The sequence below is a fragment of the Sceloporus undulatus genome, chromosome 2 (assembly GCF_019175285.1).
Source record: "Sceloporus undulatus isolate JIND9_A2432 ecotype Alabama chromosome 2, SceUnd_v1.1, whole genome shotgun sequence".
NCBI classification, from domain to species: domain Eukaryota; kingdom Metazoa; phylum Chordata; class Lepidosauria; order Squamata; family Phrynosomatidae; genus Sceloporus; species Sceloporus undulatus.
The window spans coordinates 42,939,891-42,962,902 of record NC_056523.1 but is presented as its reverse complement, the minus strand read 5'-3'; positions in this window follow the sequence as shown (position 1 = coordinate 42,962,902).

Sequence of the window (23,012 nt, the reverse complement as noted above, 5' to 3'; positions counted from 1 at the left end):
TTTATATTAAATTTTTATTAATTTTAATGGACAAACAATCAATACAAATACAAATACTATACAAATATATTAAACATAAACATTTAAGACAGGTTGCGACAATTAAACAACATGAAGACTGACAATTAAATCTAAAAAAAAAGACTTCCGAAGACTCCTACTTATTGATTCATAACTTTACTATCTTTTCTGCATATCTTCTTTTTCTGAGTATTTTTTTTTATAAATAAGTGCTTACCCTACATCTTTATATGGCTATTACAATGTCTTTGTAATATTATAATAATAATAATAATACAAATTTTATTTATATACCGCCCTTCCAACGATCAGGGCGGTGAACAACATAATAATACAATAATAATATACCACACCATATACATAATAAAAAACAATACAGATATATTAAAATCAAATTAAAACCCCATCAGCCAACCATCTTGCCGTCAAAAGAGGGAGGAAGGCCAACTGGAACTTCATTCGGGGAATGCCGCTCGAAATAGGAAGGTTTTTAAATCCCTTTTAAACTGAGCCAGGGAGGTGGCCGAGCGGAGCTCTGTGGGCAGCGTGTTTCAAAGGGCCGGGGCGACGATGGAATACGACCTCCTCGTTGTGGAAGCTAGTCTAGCCCCTGGAACCCTAAGTAATTGCTGCCCAGAAGTTCTGAGGGTGCGGGGCGGAATGTATGGGGAGAGGCGGTCCTTCAGGTATCCTGGGCCCAAGCCATGTAGGGCTTTAAAGGTTATAACCAACACCTGGTATTGCGCCCGGAAGTGAATGGGCAGCCAGTGCAGATCTTTAAGTACAGGTGTTATATGACTGGCCCTGGATGTACCAGTGACCAGTCTGGCTGCCATGTTCTGTACCAATTGTAGCTTCCGGGTATGGTATAAGGGTTGCCCCATGTAGAGCGCATTGCAGAAATCCAATCTAGAGGTTACCAGAGCATGTACCACCGTTTCAAAGTCCCTCTGGGCCAGGTATGGGCGCAGCTGGCGAATAAGCCGAAGCTGATAACAGGTGTTCTTGACCGTCGCATTCACCTGAGATGTAAGGTGAAGCGATGAGTCAAGAAGCACCCCCAGACTGCGCACGGAGTCCTTCACAGGAAGCGTGATCCTATTCAGGACAGGTGGAACCACCGCCATTCCTGGACCAGGGGAACCTATCACAAGTACCTCCGTTTTCTCTGGATTCAGACTGAGTCGGTTTTCCCTCATCCAGCCCATTACCAACTCCAGACAGGCCACGAGAGGAGAGATGCCATCCCCGGTCACTGCATCAGTCGGAGACATAGAGAAGACTATTTGGGTGTCATCAGCGTACTGATAACCCCGCGCCCCATGTCTCCGGATGATCTCTCCCAGCGGTTTCATGTAAATGTTAAATAGCATGGGAGACAGAATGGCTCCTTGAGGGACCCCAGATATTCATATCATTTACATAGCACAGGATAGATTTATACATATTTCAGTTACAAGGTTAGCATGACTGTACACATAATAATATATTATGGATGATATTACAAATTTAGAAACATCTTTTTCTCCAGTTTTGTTTTATTTCTCATGATCTAGAACTCTGAACCATGCCACAGCAATACTACAGGAGGGTGTACACCCACAAAGAGATAACTACAGTACCTGCTTCATACTTTCCATCTCTATGACATCAAGTGGCTGCATGATAGGGACCTAAAAATGAAGTGGATGCCATTCATGACCAAGGCCAGATTGTCAATGGTTCAACTGGAACAAAAAGTTGTAGTTTTCTTCATCTTCTCCCCCGTCATTTCCTGAATCTGTCAGTGGTTCTGATATCAGTAGTATTTAGTGTTTCTGTTTGAATAGTTCTGCACAAATGTGCAGAAGAAGGTGCTATTTTTGGAACTACTTCAGCGTCCCAGCCATTTGAATTCAGTTTTGGTCCAGGCTTCCTGAGGGAATGGGCAGCTTGCACTTCTGCCCCATTCTGCATACTTGAGCACTGGATTCTAGTTCATCAATGGCAATCAGAAAAACTCCCCACTTTGTCATATACCAGAGGCAACAGGACAACTTATAGTTAACAGAACAGGCCCGATGAGGCACACATTGACATCCCCCAGCATCTGGCCACCATTCTTTCCTGCACACACTTAGCACATGCACCTCATTCTGTTTAAAAGTATAGTTGGATGTAATTTCAATGAGCAGGATCCCTGCATACCCAACTGGAATTGTATGAGGGTGAACTCCTGAATAGGCTTCCAGAGAATAAAGGAAGCATGAACTGGGAAGCTTATCCCATCACCACAACACCCAGCTGTGTGTAAATCTGAATCTCTTGGGTGCCAAATCTGTTGCAGAGATCTTTAACATACAAAATCCTTCACAGGTGGCAAAAAGAAATTTGCCCTGTGGTGATGTGAAGAATCACTATAAAACAAGAAGGAGAATTCAAGGCCTTATGAAAAGCTAATCAAAGCAAGATAAGGCATTAATGACTTTATGTAATCTGAGGTATGCATCTGGGCTTAGTTGCAAGAAAAATTAGCATTTAAATGGGAGAAAACACTGGGGCAGGCAGATATGCAATGTACAACCACATCCTGCAAAGGCCTGGTGTCTGACAGGGGAATAAATGACAGATCCAGTCATGTGTAAGAGAAACGTAGAATATCTACATTACAGGCATAAACCCCAAACTGAGCTTGGGTTGTTTCACTTTAAAATGAAATCTACAATGCTAATGTAAGAGTGTATTGATACTACAGAGTTGTAGTTGTTTGACTGCAGTAGTTGTTCTGGCTTCATCCAATCCAATCTTGGGATTTGTAGTTTGGTAATGTTTTCCACTTGGTAAGGGGATGCACCACCCAACTGCCTCCCTCTTCTAACCCCATTCTTGAACCATCTAAGGCCTGCTGTGATGAGTTTAACAACTTTTTTGCGGATAAAATCTCTCGGATAAGGGCTGATCTCGATGCCAGTATTTGTTCAGAATCTAGAGTAGAGGTGTCCAGAGTTTCCATGGACTCTGTTATACTGGATCATTTTGAGTCTGTAAGTACCGAGGATGTGGACAAGATTCTTCGTAGTGTTAGGAAGACGACATGCTCTCTCGATCCCTGTCCTTCATGGCTGGCAGCTCAGGGGGGGAACGGCCGTAATGGATATGTTGCGCCGTATTATCAATTCATCCTTCAGGGAAGGGCGGTTTCCATCTAGTTTAAAAATGGCCATTGTAAAACCTTTGTTAAAAAAGCCCTCCCTAGACCCCCTAATTCGGAACAATTATCGGCCTGTCTCGCTGCTGCCTTTTTTGGGGAAGGTGATTGAGAGGGCGGTTGCCTTCTAGCTTCAAGGGATCTTGGATGAAATGGATTTTCTAGACCCATTTCAAACTGGCTTTCTGGCGGGCTATGGAGTTGAGATTGCCATGGTCGCCTTAGTCGATGATCTCTGTCTGGGCATGGACAGGGGTAGCATGTCCCTGTTAGTGCTTTTGGACATCTCAGCGGCCTTCAATACCATTGACCATGGTATCCTTCTGGAACGCCTGAGGGAGTTAGGTATCGGGGGCACGGCACTTCAGTGGTTCTGTTCCTACCTCTTGGGTAGATTCCAGATGGTGCAGCTGGGGGACTGTCGCTCCGACAAGAGGGCCGTTACATCTGGTGTCCCTCAGGGAGCCATTTTGTCCCCCATGCTATTTAACATTTACATGAAGCCGCTGGGAGAGATCATCCGGAGACGCGGGGCGCCATGTTATCAGTACGCTGATGACACCCAAATATGCTTCTCTGTGTCTCCGACTGATGCAGTGACTAGGGATGGCATCTCTCCTCTAAATGCCTGCTTGTAGTTGGTAATGGGCTGGATGAGGGAAAACAGACTCAGCCTGAATCCAGAGAAAATGGAAGTACTTGTGATAGGTTCCCCGGGCTCGGGGAAGGAAATTTTTCCACCTGTCCTAAATGGGGTCACGCTCCCCGTGAAGGACTCAGTTCGCAGTCTGGGGGTGCTTCTGGACTCGTCGCTCCACCTAACATCTCAGGTGGATGCGACGGTCAGGAGCACTTGTTACCAGCTTTGGCTGATACGCCAGCTGCGACCCTACCTGAGCTGGGGGGACCTTGAAACGGTGGTACACGCCCTAATAACCTCTCAGTTGGATTTCTGTAATGCGCTCTACATTGGGCAACCCTTGTACCAAACCCGGAAGCTTCAATTAGTACAGAATATGGCAGCAAGGTTGGTTACTGGATCCTCCAGGTCCAGCCATATAACACCAGTTTTGCAAGATCTACATTGGCTGCCTGTTCGCTTCCGGGCGCAATACAAGGTGTTGGTTATTACCTATAAAGCCCTAAATGGCTTGGGCCCAGGGTACTTGGAGGACCGCCTCTCCCCATACAGTCCGTCTCGCACTCTCAGATCGGGCGGGAAACATTTATTAAGAGTTCCTAAAGCAAGATATACTTCATCTCGGAGGGCATTTTCCATATCAGCCCCACAGCTTTGGAACTCCTGCCCGACGAGCTCCGCGTTGTCACCTCCCTTGATGTATTTAAGAGGAATTTGAAGACCTTCCTATTCCACCAGGCTTTTCCCCATGTGCCTTAATGTTATCTTTTATCTCCCCTTGATGATGTATACTGTTCAATCCAGCTATTTGTTATGGTTTTAATGCTTTGTAGAGAATTGGTTTTAGATGCTGTATAGTTTTAATTGCTATGGGTGGTTTGTTTGCACATTGTGGGGGATATAGGTTGTTTATAATTGTTTTTGTTGTAATTTTTTTGTTGGAAACCGCTATGATCTACACAGGAACAGCGGTATATAAATAAAATATTATTATTATTATTATTATTATTATTATTATTATTTTATCACCATGTCAGTTTAATTTGTATGTAGAACATATCATACAAAATAGGATTAGATTTGCAGGGAGATATGAAAACTGGAGGAGGGAACATGAACATTTTAAGATATACAAATGACACCATACTATTATCAGAAAGAAGCAAACACTTGGAATGATTACTTAAGAAAGCCAAGGAAGAAAATGCAGAAGCAGAGTTTTTTGTTGTGAGAACTGCCAGGCCAGAATTGGCTGTCTAAAATAGCCCAAACTTTTAAAGAACCCACAAATACAGAGTCCCTTCATTTCCTTCTTTTGGTGTAATGGTGCAGGATCTCCTTGAAGCCTATTTCACTCTGGGATGCATCCAGGAGCAGCTAGTAGTATTGGTCCCTGACAACCCCTGTGTCACACACAAAGCAACTTGTATTCTGGTTATGAGTACATATGCAGATACTCCCTTGACCTTTCTGGCCCTAGAAGAACTTTAGAAGCAATTATGCTCAATGTAGAATATGTCCAGACATTACAAATGTAGTGTCATCAACACCCAAAAATATGTCTAGCTGATCTGTGGATAATTAGGGCAGGATTAATAACCAAGCAACCAACCAACCAATGAATTAAGCCTTCAAGGTGTCACTAGATTCCTTTACTCCTCCTTTCATTTATATCAAAACAGATGCTGTTTCTGTTTGGAAAAAATAGAGCAGGATTAGATAGTATGTACTGTGCTGCATCCTACTCTAGTACTACATTGGGAGAAGATGCCACTTAGGGAGCATGCTGTCTTCTGAGCATGTATCCAGATGCTTCTTGTATGCTTCTGAGCATCCATCCAGATGCTTCTCAAGGTGAACCTTCTGTCTTTTCCGTAATAATTCAAGAGTCAGGATTCCAGGCAGAATCTTTGCACCATGGGAGGTATTTGTGGGAATGCTAGAGTCAAGGAGGCTCGTGGGGAGTTTTGCTTTACAGTTTTTATCTGAAGATGAGATTTCTGAGCCTGGGGGAAGGTATAATGTGAAGTGACGATGACAAGGTGGATAGAGAAGAGTGCATTTTGCATGGCAGGCCAATATTCAGATTTTCAGATAGACTAACTAAAATGGTGAAAATGGGAAAGTATAGAACTACTCATAACAATTCTAACACAGCAGTAACCATCAGTAACTATAACTATAGTATAACTAATGGATTAGTTTGAAAATGTAACATTCCGATTTGTCTCTGTCTCAATCTCTGGCTTGCCTTCTCTTACACCCCCCCCCCCAAAAGAAAACAGTCAGCTTCTTGGAACAGAAGCTAACATCTGATGCTCTTTTCTTTAAGGAATAAAGTTGCTGTGGGGCTGAAATTCCACATGACAGTTACCATGTAGCATCTTGGCTTCCTGCAAAATGAATTAGACATGGGGGGAGTGGGCACAATTTCTGTCCCAATCTCTCTGAAAAAATATATACCCAAACCCTCCTTGCCACACAATATTGGTGCCTGGGGGGGGGGAATTCTGATTCACACCCTTGAGATTTATTTTTGTTAGGTTTCTGGCTATGTGAAAAGAATGGGGGTGGGAGATTGGACTACAGCTTCCATAATCCCCCAATGAATATGGCCACATCCAACTATGCATGTACAGTGTTTTTGTTTTGACCAGAACTGTTCTGGGGTGAATACATAAACCTGACCTTAGCATATTGCAAAGTCAGGATCACTTCCCTCACATGACTGTAATTATTCTAACAACAACAATAACAACAACATCTGCCTCCCAACATATAGCTACATAATAAATTATTATTATTATTATTATTATTATTATTATTATTATTATTATTATTATTTTATGTTTCCCTGCCTCTCCCGGTTGGATCAAAGAGGGGTTACAGACTAAATAAAATCACAGTGTATACATTAAAATTCTCCGACTCAATTATTAACATTAAAATCCAGCATGTTAACTACTAATTACAAATAGCAATACAATACTCAATACAATATAATGAGGAAATAAAGCAGCATCTCATTCAAGGGGCATGTCAGTCATTATCTTACATCATATCTGGGTATGCTTGGCGAAATAGTTCAGTTTTAACTGCTTTCCTGAATATCTCCAATGAGGACGCCGAACAGATGTCCTCAGGAAGGCTATCCTACAATCTCAGAGCCCTTATTGAAAAGGCTCTTTGTGAAGTGGATGCATATTTGGGGTTCATAGTTTCCAATAAATTCTTACCCGATGTTCTAAGGGTGCGGGGTGGATTGTATGGGGAGAGGCGGTCCCGTAAGTAACTCGGGCCCAAGCCATATAGGGCTTTATAGGTCATAACCAACACCTTGTATTGTGCCTGGAAGCTAATAGGGAGCCAGTGAAGATCTTTCAATATAGGTGTTATGGTCAAACCTTGAAGAGCCGGTGACCAGTCTAGCTGCCATATTTTGTACTAATTGGAGCTTCTGAGCTTGGTACAAGGGTAGCCCCATGTAGAGCACATTACAGAAATCTAGACGAGAGGTTACCAGTGTGTGTACCACTGTTTCAAGGTCCCTTTTGTCCAGGTACGGTCGCAGTCAGCGTATCAACCGAAGTTGATAGCAAGCACTTCTGGCCGTCGCATCTATTTGAGATGTCAACTGCAGGGACGAATCCAGAAGTACTCCTAGGCTGCGAACTTCATCCTTCAGGGGAAGTGTGACCCCGTCAAGGACGGGTTGACAAATTTCCTTCATTGGACCTTGGGGGTTTATCACTAGTACTTCCGTTTTCTCTGGATTCAGTCTGAGTTTGTTTTCCCTCATCCAGCCCATTACTGCCTTCAAGCAGGCATTTAGAGGAGAGATGCCGTCCTTAGACACTGCGTCAGTTGGAGACATAGAGAACCATATTTGTGTATCATCAGCGTACTGATAACACCTCGCCCCATATCTCCGGATGATCTCTCCCAGCGGTTTCATGTAAATGTTGAACAGCATGGGGGACAAAATAGCTCCTTGAGGGACACCAGATGTCAGTTCCCTCTTAGAGGAGCAAGTGTCCCCCAGCTTCACCATCTGGAATCTACCTAAGAGGTAGGATCAGAAACACTGGAGCACAGTGCCTCCAATTCCCATGTCTCTCAGGCGTTCCAGAAGGATACCGTGGTCGATGGTATCGAAAGCCGCTGAGATGTCCAAAAGCACCAGCAAGGTCACACTTCCCCTGTCGGCGCTCAGATGGAGATTATCAACTAAGTCGACCATGGCTGTCTCAACTCCGTAGCCCACCCTGAAGCCGGTTTGAAATGGGTTTAGATAATTGGTATCATCCAAGACAGCTTGGAGTTGGAAGGCAACTGCTCTCTCGATCACCTTGCCCAAAAATGGTAACAAAGAAACTAGTCTGTAATTATTTCTCACTAGGGGGTCAAGAGAGGTTTTTTTCAGTAGTGGTTTAACCACTGCTAGCTTTAGTTTGGATGGAAATTCTCCCTCTCGAAAAGATGAATTGATTATGGATTGTAAGAATGTAGTTACTGCATCTCCTTCCTGAGCGGTCAACCAGGAGGGGCAGGGATCGAGAGCGCACATGCCATGCAATGAGTGCAATATATAGTTTAAACCTTGGCAGGGAGGGTAGAGTTGAGGTGGAGCCCTTTGTTAGCCCGAACCTACTTTAATAAGAAATTGTGAGTGCAGACATTTAATTTTAAAACTAACTAGTTATAGTTATAATCCTGAGGATTCAAAAAGTTGTAATTCTAGTTATATATTTTTTTAAACTTAATCGTGCAGGCCACCAGTTTGTTTGTTTGTTTGTTTCATTTGTATGCCACCTTTCTCCCAGAGAAACAGTATTTGCACTAAAATTTAACAAGAATTAAAATCACAGTGTAAAACACATTAAAATCATTTTTAAAAACAACCAAAAGTTTAAAAGATAAATAAAACATCTCCAGTTATGAAAAAAGCCTACTTTTCATTTAAAGCCTGTTTAAATAGAAATGTCTTTGCCTGTGGCAAAAGGAAAGAAGGGAGGAAGCCAGCTTGTGGAAGAGAGTTGCGGAGGGTGGGAGCAGCCACCGAGAAGGCTCTCTCTCGTGTCCTCATCAAGTGAAATGGGGATCAAAATAAAGCCTTCTTCTGAAGATCTTAGAGCCCATCTTTTTTCCTGTCTACTTCACTGTTGCATCAATATCTATATCCTTAACAGGACATGGAATAGCAACACGTGACATGGCTCAAGCCATGTTATATTATTCCTCTGCTGTTTAGTGAGGTCGCCTAACCAAATATTTTAAATAAAATATGTTCACATATTACAGTTTTGACTCAGGGGAAGTGAAGATATTCTTAATTACGTTACAGTTGTGACAAAATGCACTTATCAGTGTTGGATGTGGACCAAGAGAGGTCAACATCCCAAATTGGTTGTGGGGATACCCCTCCCTCACACTCAGTTTACAAGCCACCCAAGATAGTTATACCTTCATTATTTTGAAAATAAAAAAATGACCGAATTCAAAGATATAACTGTGTTTGTTTGTAGAATCAGTATGTAGAAAGATCTTGTAGCACCTTTGAGACTAACTGAAACAAACAGTTTGGCAGCATGAGCTTTCATAGACTTCAGTCTACTTTCTCAGACTGAAGTCTACGAAAGCTCATGCTGCCAACTTCTTTATTTCAGTTAGCCTAAAGGTACTATAACATCTCTCTACAAAAAAAATCACAAGTAGCTTGATTTTGTAACTATTATTATTTATTCATAACTGTTTGCAGGTAGATCCTTTCAAATGCCATAAAAAGCAGAATGATTTGAGCAGATGATGATTGCAGGGATTATGGAAAGCAAGTGCACAACCTAGAAATTACCAACAAAAAGTCAAATTCTGTAATTCCTCAAACACAAATAAGTAAAGGTGGTCTTTTAAACTATTAATCAAAATAATGGTTTACCTTTCAAATGCAGCACAAAAAGGAACAATGAACCACATTGCCTTTGAAAATTTAAAAAACCAAACCATCCCATTTTAAATACAGTGTATTTCTGAAAAGAAGAAAAAGTGTACAGATTCCCCTAAAACCAAAGGTAATAATAGAGGCATCAGTATAATTCTGAACTACCTGGCATCCTGCAGCTTGGGGAAACTGCTATAAATTGCCATTTATTTTGAGGAAATGGTGCTTAATATTTTCATGTTGCTAAAAAAAACAGTACTCCATTGTTGGCTCAGAAATGGAACAGAAGATTTGAGTGATTCATCTTTTGTTCAGCATGAGGAGGAAAAATCAATGAAATCCCTTTGCTTTCTTTTGAAGCTTTGGAAAGTCAGTACCCAATCTTTCAGACATCTGCAGTTCACGTGAAAGGAAAAGGAGGGAAAGTGGCTATAGGTTTCCAAAGCAGATTAAAATCAATTCAAAATAATCTTCATCATCTCCATTCTCTTTATTCAGTTCTCTCTCCTCAATCGTCTTCATACAAGAAACAAAAACAAGTTACCTATAGTCTCCAGGCTAAATTATCACATTTTGAAGCTGTGGGTATGTTAATATATATATAGAAATGTTGGCCTAACTTTCTGACATAATGCAACAGGTTTAAGGGTGAAATTCAATACACATTTAACTCAATGGGTTCAACTCAGTTTGACTTATTTTTGAGCATATGTTTCAGATTGGGATACAGGCAATATATTTCCCAGTTATTATGACCAAAAGAAGTCATTCATCCAGAGAAGTCAAATTATTCATTCAGGGTCAAACTATATGAGACAGTGGAAAATTCATTACAGAAGCTGCCATGGAACATTTTAAGAGTTAATTGGAAGAGTTTGATCAGATTAAGGAACCTTGTGCCATATTGTTAGCATACCCTACACCCCTCTCACTGAATATAAGGTTTCTTATTTTCCTATCTGATGTATAGCATTTGCATGTTTTTAAGAGGTCACAATGGCCTTTGGAACACTAGGAAGTTACACATGTGAGAAGACATACTGACCTGAAAACTCATGGGAGACCTAGATGTTATTAAAATAAAAGGTAAATGGTTTGCTGCTTACTCCGCCCTCCCCCAGGCTCTTCACACTTCTTCTTAATGGAGTCCCATTGCAAAGGCTGTTAAAGACTATACCCCATCCCAGGCTGTGTTTCTATTTACCTTTTCTGTCCAACTATCCAGGGATTGTCGCAAATCCTATCAATGTTTTGTCACTCAAAAGATAAAACCATCTGCTGTTCTGGCTCCTTTTGACAATTCCATGGGAATTGTTACACTGTGAGATAGCATCATGTACCCCTAGAAGCTATGAAATGGGATATAAATATCTGCCCTAGACACAGCTCCTTTGCACACATTTTGTGCTCATGGGCCCAGTCCAGATGGGTGTGATAGGATGCCCTTGTCACATGCGAGGGGTGGCGCTTCTAGACCCCTCCTCGTCCCTCACACTTGACGAGGGCGTCAAAATAGCAGCACCCCATACAGATGGGCGCCACCATCATTACGTGACAGATGCCTAGCGTCCGCATGTCGCAGCACCATTGTGACATCACGAGTGCACCATTGGCTCACTGCGGCATCATAATGGTGCCGCAAGAAGAACCGGCTTTTTGAGGGTTCTTTTTGTTCCATGGGGAAGTCCCGCAGTCTGGAGGCTGCGGCTTCCTTGCGGAGCAAAGCTGGGTGCTGGAATACCATCCTTTTTGGATGGTCTGTCCTGCGCCATGGTTGCTCAGTTTGTCCATAGATGCTATGTGCACAGATGCACTCTCTGACTCACTTTGTTGCTCTCAGAAGCTCCCTGAACCCTACTCTATTTTCCAAGAACCTATCATCAGGACTGGTAAGTATCACACCCTGTAATTCTCAACTTCTTGCTATCCAACCTCTTTTTTTCTCTTAGCCTTATATGCTTCTTAAGGTTGCATTGGTTTTGTGTGTTTGCAAGCACTTTTGCACAATTCTAAATAAAACTGTCTTATTCCTGAAGTCTCTCTGCAGTGAATATTGGTATGCATTCATGGAAAGATCTCTGAAGTTACCATCCTCTCACAGGCCTCCTTTTGAGCAAATAATTCCTCCAAAATTTCCAGGAGATGCTGACACTCTTGGTGGGGACCCCAATTCTCCCCACCTTTTAGGGTAACAAAATGATCAACCCCCGAGTCACCATATTTTCTATGAAATTTCCTTGGCTGATGAATGGAGAACATGGTTGAGAGCCTTCTCAGTGGCTGCTCCCAAGTTGTGGAACTCCTTTCCCCTCGAGGTCTGGTTGGCCTCCTCCCTGTTGTCTTTCTGCTGGTAGGTAAATGCCTTTTTATATAAGGACACATCTAGTTTTTAACCTGTTGTGGCTAATAGACCTTTTAAATGTGTTTTTAAAACTGCTTTTAAAGTCATAGGATCAGCAAATTCATGGCATATTATTATTATTATTATTATTATTATTATTATTATTATTATTATTTTCTTATATCCCACCTTTCTCCCAATATATGGACTCAAGACTGGGATAAGTATTTCCATGACTGTCCAGGACGTTGTTTGTTTCTAAATGTCCAGCTCCTAAGTACAGTGAGCCCGCACCATATGTGGGCTCCTTATAGGCGGCTTTCAGTATACTCTGAAGCCGCCCTAGAAACAGGTGAATGCCCAGTGTACGTGCATTGCTGCTTGGCGAGCAGAAGCCTCATTATATCCAATGGGGCATGCAAATGGTGTGTGTGGCTGTGGGGTGCACAGCCCCACTGGATATAATGGGGCTCAAGCATACACATTTTTTTCTTTACGTGTGTGTGTGTGGAATGAATCCCCCACGTAAAGCAAGGACCCACTGTAATAATACTGTTCTGATTTCTATTCCAGGGAATCGAATCAATACAGTGGAAGTAGGAATAGTACGGAATGTAGATCTGATATATACATACATAAATGCATACATAAACACACACACACACGTCATATATACATACAGATTGAGTATGTATGCATGTTAATTCTGGATAAGGTTTATCCAGATTTCCAAAATCCTAAATATTCTAAAATCCAAAACTTTCCTCATGAGTGGCTGAAATAGTGACACCTTTGCTCTCTGATGCTTCAGTGTACACAAACTTTGTTTCATGCATAAAATTATTTAAAATATTGTGTATAAAATTACCTTCAGGCTATGTGTATAAGTCATATATGAAACATAAATGACATTTATGTTTAGACTTGCATCCCATCTCTAAGATATCTTATTATGTATATGCAAATATCCCTCAGTGTGAAAAAATATGAAATCCAAAATACTTCTGGTCCCAAGCATTTCAGAGACTCAGCCTTTCTAAAGATGCTAAGCTAGTATAGCTAGTCTAGCTAGGACTAAGCTGGTTTCACTTTGGTAGCAGTGAGGTAATAAAGAGGAGGCAGGGAGAAAAGGTGGTATGATCCCCAAGAAACTGTAATTAAGATAGGTGGATAACTCATAAGGAGACTTTAAATCATTGAAACACCATTTAACTCTATTGCTAATGCTCTTTCTAATGAATGTTTAACAAGGGCAGAAGCATTTCTTCACATATTTGGGTCCTAAGCTTTTAAGGGTTCCATGTATAAGGACTATTTATACTGAAGAATGAACTGTTATCTCAGGACCTCCTGTAGGGGAAGAAATGAAAAGTGGAGGGGAGAGAATGCACATAGTTCACTGAAGAAATGCTAGGACTTCTAGTCTGAGAAAGAGATATAAGGTGCCTCATATCTATAGCATGCATAGTGTTGGCAAGTTCAACATATCCTGCTCCCTGTGACCCTTAGTCATGTGAGTGATGTCTTGTCATGTCCTCAAGATGAGGTGGGCAATGTTTGGGAAAGGGGTCCTAAGGCTAATGAGCCACCTGATTGTGGAAATGGGTATGAAGATATTCCGGGTGAATAGGCCCAGAATCTAGTAAAAACCAGCTAGCCAGATAGTATGGAAACCCAGACTGGACAAAGGGAGAGAATTTGAACAACAGGGTAGGTGGCAAAATGCAGTCTGCTAAGGCTCATATCCCCTGTAGTATTATCTACAGCACAAATAACACATAGGATATTTTTCCAGGCCTTATGCTCCTGCTGGAATTGGTGGGAAGTTCTGCATCACACTCAGGGAAGCTCTAGCTCTCAAAGCTTTGCGCTTGCACTGCTTCCACCAAAGCCTATGCACCAAGCAGCATTATAAGTCTTTGTGCATTTTTCTGTTAGTTTTGTTTTGCATTTCTGGACTTGCTTGGTGTAAAACTTTCTGACAATTTCACAAAAAAATATTTTGTGCAGAAACATGACATTTTGCACAAACTATGGGTTATGCACAAAATGTAACAGCTTAGATCTAACAAGCATACTTGTGGAGTGCAGGGCACTGCCATCATAGCTTTATACTGGAGGGGAATCCCTAATGTGCCAGAGTAGCCCAGGTGCTTCTAGGCACAGCATCCATGCACAGCTCCATCCTTCAAGCCACTGATCACTGTGGGGCTCTGCCTGCATATGTTCCAGATACCCTCATATATCTGGCAGATATATGGTGTATATACACACACACACACACACACACAGAGAGAGAGAGAGAGAGAGAGAGAGAGAGAGAGAGAGGCCTGAACTCAAAGAATGACTGTAAGAAGGGAATAGAAACACCCTCAGAGGTTCCCTGGTGGCTCCTGTGCCCAGGGAGTGACTTGCACATGGGGAGGTATCCTGTATCATGTTTTGCAATGCTATTCAAAGAGCATACACTGGTATATCTCACAGTTATGCCAGCATATGTCACCCATCATATCTGGGTCAATGTTTGCATATTATGAGTTTCAGCATAAATGAAATTTTCACAAAAAGTCCTGAAATGCAAAAAAACAAACAAACACAAACCAAAAAAGAACAAAAAACACAAGGACAGCAAAAAACCAGAACTATTGAAAAATATGCAAAAACATTGGCAATTTTGCTTTGTGATGATAACACTTTAAATAAAATGCATGCTCAGGTGTGAGAACAAAATAATAGAAGATTTAGATCGCTAGCCAGTGCACCTGCCAGTCCTACTGATTTCAGTTAAATTTACAAGCCTGCTGATGGATTAAGGATTGCAGTCATAATACATATGGTGGGTGGCTATATTTAGAAAGGGCAGAGGCTCAGCATTCACCCAGCCAGCTGCCTCTCCTTTATCACAGGATTAAGGCAGATGAGATAGGATGCATGAGGAACATTGTAATGCCCTTCTGATTCTAGGAGCAAATGGAAAAAATTAAATAGCAGTAACCTTTATCCGTTGCATTTTCTAAACTGTTAACCAAAATACTACAAAGAGGTTTGGTGGGGGGAGAGAGAAAAGGGAGTGCAATAAAAAATAAAGCTCAAAAAGGATGGCTTGCATCTTTCAGAAAAAAAATAATATGAGCTCAGGTAAAATCTTGTTACAGAAAGAGAGAGAAAGATTATTCTTGTGTACAGGACCAGAGATGAAAGAAACTGTTCCTTAGCTGGACAAATGCATGTGTTGAGAAATGCTGGAAATGACTTTATGGCTGGCAGTGTCATACACCATGTGTATGTACAAAACACATTTGCTTATTTGCTCAGCTGCTTCTTGTTTAGCTGCTGTTTATATTTTATCATTGAACTGTGCAAATAGTTGATCGTATGACCTTTGGCGAATTTGTTAGTGTCCTGCTCAAGTGTGTTCATGATTAAGAGCTATGTGACCTTTTGGGTTGTTCCCCCCCCCCCCCTCCTTTGAGATTCGAGTGAAAATACTACCACATTGTTCAATTTTGTTGCTTTGGTAGCATACTACACACGAACACACACACACTGCTTACTTAGAATGCTAAATATGATGAAGGTCACTTACTCAAGATATGATCAAAAATGAATTTTGAGGGTATGGTTACATATTTCTTTAGCCGTCCCCCCCCCCAATTATCAAAGAAGTAAAATGCCACAGTAAGAGTCATGGTCTGAATTTAAGGGATTAGATTTTTATCCATTGTTTTACTATTCCACATGCATAATTGGTGAGCTCGACCAGAGAAATTCTTCGAATATCCCTTTGCTCTGCATGGATGAAATGAGACTGGGCTGATTCTAGTATTTCTTGGAGAGGAGGGTCCAGAAGATGATATTGAGGAGCTTTTGCTTAATGTTTTGGCCTTTGCCCTGTGATGTTCTTCAAAGTTTCATCTTGTCCCCACTACTATTTTATAGAGTGGGAATGAGATCAATAAAAATAAAATAAATGGGGGAAAGCCCTGAAGTCTCCCTTCATTTTATTGTATGGAATTCTATGTTGAACTTCAGAAGTAAGTAATTCTTACAAATTCTTACAGCTTACAAATGGTAAATAGTGCAATGCATTTAACAGCAGTCTTGAGATGGAATGTGAGAAATGGGTCTACTTGAGAAATAGAAATCATGCAGCCCCTGCCCCTGAGATTGTTGGACTACAAGCCAAACCAGCAACTCCCAATGATGAGAAATGCATAGAGTTGCTGTCTAATGATAGATGGAGGACCACATGATTCTCACACCACTAAGTTGGTACTGTGATGTTTTCAGGTTGCACCTTTGTAAACCATAGGCTGCTGGGATGAAAAAAAATGCAATGGTTGATCCTTCAATTTTAAAAATATATAAATTAGCTGTCTTACTTCCTAGGCAAAGTGTGCAGGTCCTTTGGTTGTTGGAAAACTGAAGTAGCAAAGAAGTATGCGGTGTAAATGTAAAAATGCAGATTTTACATTAGTAAATCTGGTGATGTTAGGTCTCATAATTTCATCTAGAAGGATGCACACCTTCAGTTCACAGGAGGTGGCATGGGTGACGTCCCTCTCCACTGGTGAAAAATTACTCTTATTAGCCTCCAGTAAGCATGAAGGCTAGGAACTCAGCAGGCAGCTTTCTAAATTCACTGCCAGCATCTGCTGAAGAAACCAACTGAATCTGCTTCATGCAAGAGTGACCAAATGTCACAGAGGACACCTACAACTCTAACTGTGACATCTATGCAAGGCTGGAGGTGTGCAATGTTATAGCCCCAAAGGGCCTTCTAGGATTATAACAATTGGAAGGTGTTGGTGAGCTGAAAGTAAGGATGCCATCTGGAACAGCTCTGTTAAACTAAGGAGATATCACTGGTGATGGAGGAAGAAAGCTCTCATCACCAGCGTTAACTGAACTCTCTTTCATGTTCTGTCATATAATGATGCAAAAAATTATAGAAGAAAGGATTTTATTGTTGACTTCACAGTTTAAGTTTAAACATACATGCTAGCTATTGAGGATGCAGCTTTGGAAACTCTACAACGATGTTGCATAAAGTGAGTGTAATGCCTCATTATCTGATGTAACATTACAGAAAAGCCTTAACTTTAACTCTTTCCTTATTTATTGTTGTAGATTTGGTGGGATCCTCATTTTTGGGCTCCTTAATTGATGAATTGATGAGTTTGAGTGACAAATTCAAGGAGTAATGTTTTTGTTGACTGAATATGAATTCACCTCACCTGCAGTCTGAAGTTGAGTGTGCAACTATAATTGCAAATTGTTTAACATTTTCATTTACTTCCCTCAGCAAATGGGAGTGACTGTAATAGAACCAAGTAAGTCTTAGGTGGAACATATTGGATAAGCTTGAGAAGTGATGCAATTTAGCAAGAAATCTTTTAATTGCTTCCAGTTTCAGAGAAACAGAAATGGGGTGGGGGGGTAGGGATCTCATGGAAATGGTAATTTATCCTCTGATGAGAGTCAGTTCAAGTATTCTTCCCTCCCCAATGATGTATTTTAAAATTAGGGGTATTATATAGAAGGGAACATGGAGTACATTGGAATAGTAAACAAGACCCTTCCACTGATACACTTGTATGCTCTTCGTGTTGCCATGTTTGCCGTGCAAAATGTTAGCAAGCTGTGAAATTGGAATTTAATCACTTCACTGTGCAAGAGAACCTGAACATTACTCTACTTGCCACTGATTTTATTTTAATTAAAAGCAATTACACACAGCTGAAGTGAACTCCAGTTTGTGAGGATGGACTTGGCCTCTGTCCTAAGTGTGCTTAACAGATTTCATTGAAATCAATAGCATTAACTTGTGTAAGTACTTATGAGTGGAGTTTTTCTCAAACACAGTTTCTCAAAATGTATATTGAATCGGTATAAATTGAAGGGTCCTTAGGAATTGATGGGGTACATTGGTGGGGCAGATAGGACAGGTTCTAGGTTTAGTCCCTGACACCATCAAGGAGGGCTTCTGAAATTTTTGTTTATGAATTTGTGCCTGGATTCCCGTGTTCTCAAATCACCGGTCTCATTTCTGATATGGAAGAAACATTAGCAGAATTAGGGAACAGATCAGTGGTAAACATGTGCCTTGCATACAAAAGCTCCTAGGTTCAATCACAGACATCTCCAAGTACGGCAAAGAAAATCTGGTATTAGACAACCACTCTTGAATAAAACTGATCACACTGAGCTAGATATACCAATGATCTGAACTATCTATCATAAGGCAATTTTAAGTCAGATAGCTGTCTGTTTTGGTACAAAAAAGAAGCAGAGTCTTGTGGGATCTTTAAGACTGTAATCTGTTTCAGCAGAAGCTTTTCTGAGATCCAGTCTAATGCATATTTGCTGTTGTTGTATCCCTTCCAGTGATTTCTGACCTATGGCAACCCAAAAGCGACCCTATCACCCTGAAATAAATTGGTACCACAAGATTATTTCCTTCTTTTTTACTTAATAAGAAAATCTTTCATACACTATCAAAAAGATCATATCGTATCCTAAGGATATATTCTGATATCATAAAATGGCAGTTCCTGTTTCCTGTGTTCTGTGAATATATACATAAATCATGAGGCCCCTACACATGTTGCTGGACTGCTAATTTATCAACATTGGCTATACCAGCAAAGGCTGCTGGGACTTGTAGTCCAATGACATTTGAAGGACTGAATGATTCCAGACCGTATATAGATCCATTAAAATATACTACTCGAGACCTTGCGTTTTGGAACAATGAATTTTATAGATTTTTTTTATGTCTTGGTGAAACCCTATATTAATAGAGATGCATTGATGTTCTAATTGTACAATTTTTCTGTCTGAGACAAACCAGGATAGTCATCTCCGCCTAAAATCATGGTATGTAGTATCCATAGCCAGTCAAATTATTCTGACATGGAAGACAGAATATCCCAAAAGTATCTCTCTCCATCTCTCTGGCAGTAATGCAATACCAGGTTAAAACAATTTGATGCTTTTTCATCATACCAAATATTGATAGCCTGATGTACCAGTCTCAAATTGCCTAATAATAGGACTGGTTCTAACAAAATAAAATAATAACAGGATATTATAGGGGTAGCATGTGGTAAATCTCAATTTTCATGGTTTCAGAAATCTAATAATAACCTGGTGCTATTGGTGGTGAAAGTTATAATTAGACAACCCAGTAAGTCTGCTGCATTCAGTTTCTGTGTGCCTACGCTGAAGCCAAATTTTGCCTGGTGTAAGCTCTTGTCTCTTTTCCTCCTAAAAATGACAAAATAGCTGCTTGACACCAGCTACTGTCTCTGTGAAATTTCTTTGTTTTAAAGAATTTCCTTAAAGTAAATTTGAAAATAAAAGAAGCTTGCATAGATTGAATATGCAAATAATGGAATGAAAGGACATTACAAACAATACCTTGCATGTGAAGGCCCTGGTGATTATTATTTTAATTTAGAAAACAGTTTGAAACAATATCTTCTATTTAGTAAACCTTACCTTGCTTGATCAGGTTACAAAGGCTTTTGCACTCCATAATTCAACTAATACAGCTGTGTTTTTCAAGAAAACAATCATTTGCTGTCAGCCAGAGGACTTTTTCTTCAGCTGCCCCTAGATTGTGGAATGACCTGGCAGAAGAGATTTGACAGCTGAATATGCTGTCTGAATTCAAAACAGCATTAAAAACCAGTCTCTTCCAGCATGCATATCCAGACAATTTTTTATTTATCAGTTTTAAATTATGAATGTTTAACTATGCACTGATTCTTCGTCTTATATGTTCTTTTAAACTGATGTTATGTGTTTTTACTGATATTATGTCTTTTAACCAATATTATGTGTTGTATTTTAATCTGGTGCTGTTCTCCACCTTGATCCACGGGAAGAGGTAATAATAATAATAATAATAATAATAATAATAATAATAATAATAGCCTTCTTCTTCCAGTATTCCTCCCATTTGTCTTGAGGATGTTGCTGCATTATCCAGTTATATCAATTTCATACCACTTAACTATCACACTTATTTCTTATAGAATCATTGATTTCTGTGTAGGCAGGCACTAGAGCTCTGTAGGAGAGTATTCTAGTACTCTGTCAAACTACATAAATCCTAACTTTCTAAAGGATGGGTCCATGGCAGATGAAGTGGCAGGAAACTGACAGAAATCTGTGGTGTGCCAAATATGACTGTTAAAAATTGAATGTTAAAGTCTTCTGCTGCAAATGAGAAATAAAATTAATACAGTTTAAAGATATTCTTGTTGTTGTTGTTTTAAAAAATTACATGACACCAGTGTGCATCCTATCAGACACGGATGGATCCCTACCAGACACGTGTGTGTGTGTGTGTGTGTGCATTCTAAACTCCATTGCACCACCTAATTAAACAATAAACAATGCTGGCCCCACCATTTCTAACCTTCCCATTCTATCTCAGCCACCTTCCAGCTTGTACTGCCATGTCATTTGCTAGTTTTCAACTCTTCCCTTTCTATCTCCCAGCCTATCACCAAACACTTCCACTAACAGAAACACTCTCTCTTCCTCTCCCAACGGACCACTTACTGTAAAGGATCTAATATATCTACATACACATTATGCTACATTGTAAAACCTAACACTTTACTGTAATTTGCATAATCTATACACATTTGGACAGACTGCAGAACAGCATTGTAGCAGACTGTATTTCCTAAGCATGGGGTAAAAATTTTAAAGGCAAGAAACATAATAGAATCTTAGAGCTGGAAGAAACCACAAGGGCCAACTAGTCCAACCCCCAGCCATGCAGGAACACACAGGTAAAGCAGTCCTGAAAGATGTCCATTCAACCTCTATTTAAAGACTTCCAAAGCTGGAGAGTCTATTCCGAATCAGTCCATTTCACTGTTGAACAGCTCTTACAGTAAAAAAGAAAAATCTCTCTAATCTTTGGGTGGAATCTCTTTTGTTATAATTATGATCCATTGGTTTGTGCTGTAGTCTTTGAAGAATCTTCTGCATGCCATCACTTCAGATATTTAAAGATAGCTATCATGTCACCTCCCACTCTTTTCTTTTTGAAGCTAAACATCTCAGCCATGGAAAACCACTGTATGATCTTGGGCAAGTCATATTCTTTCAGCCTCAGAGGAAAGCAAAAGTAAACCCTCTCTGAACAAATCTCAACAAGAAAACCCTCTGATAGGTTCGCTTTGGTGTTGCTATAAATTGGAAACAACTTGAAGGCACACAACCACCACCACAACATTCTACCTCTCACTTTTCTTTTCTTCAGTCTAAACATACCCAGCTCTCTAAGGTATTTTCATATAGCTTTTCAAAACTTTAATCATCTTGGTTGCCCTTCTCTGGACATATTTCAGCTTGTCGATATTCTTCCTGAACTGTGGTGCCCAGAATTGGACACATTTCAGGAGAGGTCTGACTAAAGCAGACTATAGTGGCACTGTTGCTTCCCTTGATCTGGAAACGATATCCCTGTTTATGCAGCCAGATATATATTTTCAGCAAGTGAGCATCAAGAAATAATACTTTTCCTTCTAATCACCTGACATTACAGGAGAAAATACTATTTAATTCTGCCAGGGTTTAATGATATTTAAACGACTCAAATAGTTTCTGTAAATGAATACATTAAAAGGGTTCATGTTCAAATACCACAATAAACCATAATGGGCTTCACAGCTTATTAGTTCTATAAATGTCACCTTGTTATTTACCATACAGGTAATGTAATTTTACATGAGATTCTATTATCATTTGAGCAATGAAGTAAAGTGCTTGTACAGAATATTCAGAAATATCCATTTGCAATGAGTGGATTTTTAAATTATCATACAGTGTCAGTCATTGTACACTAACAAACATTTAGTTAAAGTTGTTATTTGATAAATTTGTCAACATTGTCCCTATAGAGATAACTAAACATGAGTTTCTGACCTCATTAGAACTGCTGTGTTATGTGCTTTAAAAAAAGAAGACTGGATCTAGTTATAACTTGAGAAACTGTAAGAGCCTCGTGACATGAATTCTTTATATATGTGTGGAAATGCTAATTCCTGAAGTGACAAAATAAACTATGAAAACACTACTTAAAATATACAAATTAAAAAGTCATGATTTAAAATGTACTGGGTAGACCTGCTGGAAGAGATGTGTCTTTAATGCTGTATTAAACACTGTTAGCATTTTCAGCTGTTGTATCTCTTCTGGCAGGTCATTCCACAGTCTGGGGGCAGCAGACAAAAAGGTCCTCTGGGAAACTGTTGCCAGTCTAGTCCTGGCCAGTTGAAGCAAACATTTCTCAGAAGCCAATACAGCTGATGTAACAGGGGTGTTGTTTGCCTGTAAATAAATCACAAAGGATCCAGATTGCCCTCAGATAAAGTTACTTATGAAAGAAAGAGAAAACAGTTTTCCTTCATTTTCTGTTCCCTGTGTATCTCATGCCCTCAAAGATTTGATCAAGACAGTACAGTATGGGAAGTCAGTATAATGACACTGGTTACATTATAGCAGAATAGAGCATCAGGATCTGTGGTGTTAGCCAACATGGTGCTGCCCACATAGGCTAGAATTTAAATTCCGTCACTGCCATCTTCCATGACCATGCAGAATAAAGATAATGTGAGATTTTTGTCCAACGTGTCTGGAGGGCAGAAGGTTGGGGAATTCTGAACGATATCAAAACTAATTAATGTACTTGGAAAGTGTTCTGAAAAGGGAAAGGCATATCAAAATATCAAAAGTTACAAGAGCGTGTGTGATGATCAGTAAAAAGAAAGCTCACACAATTTGGTTCATTTCCTTGGGGATTATAGCCCAGGCAAATTATCAGTTATATCACCTCTTTGATTTTCAAGTTATTCTCAAG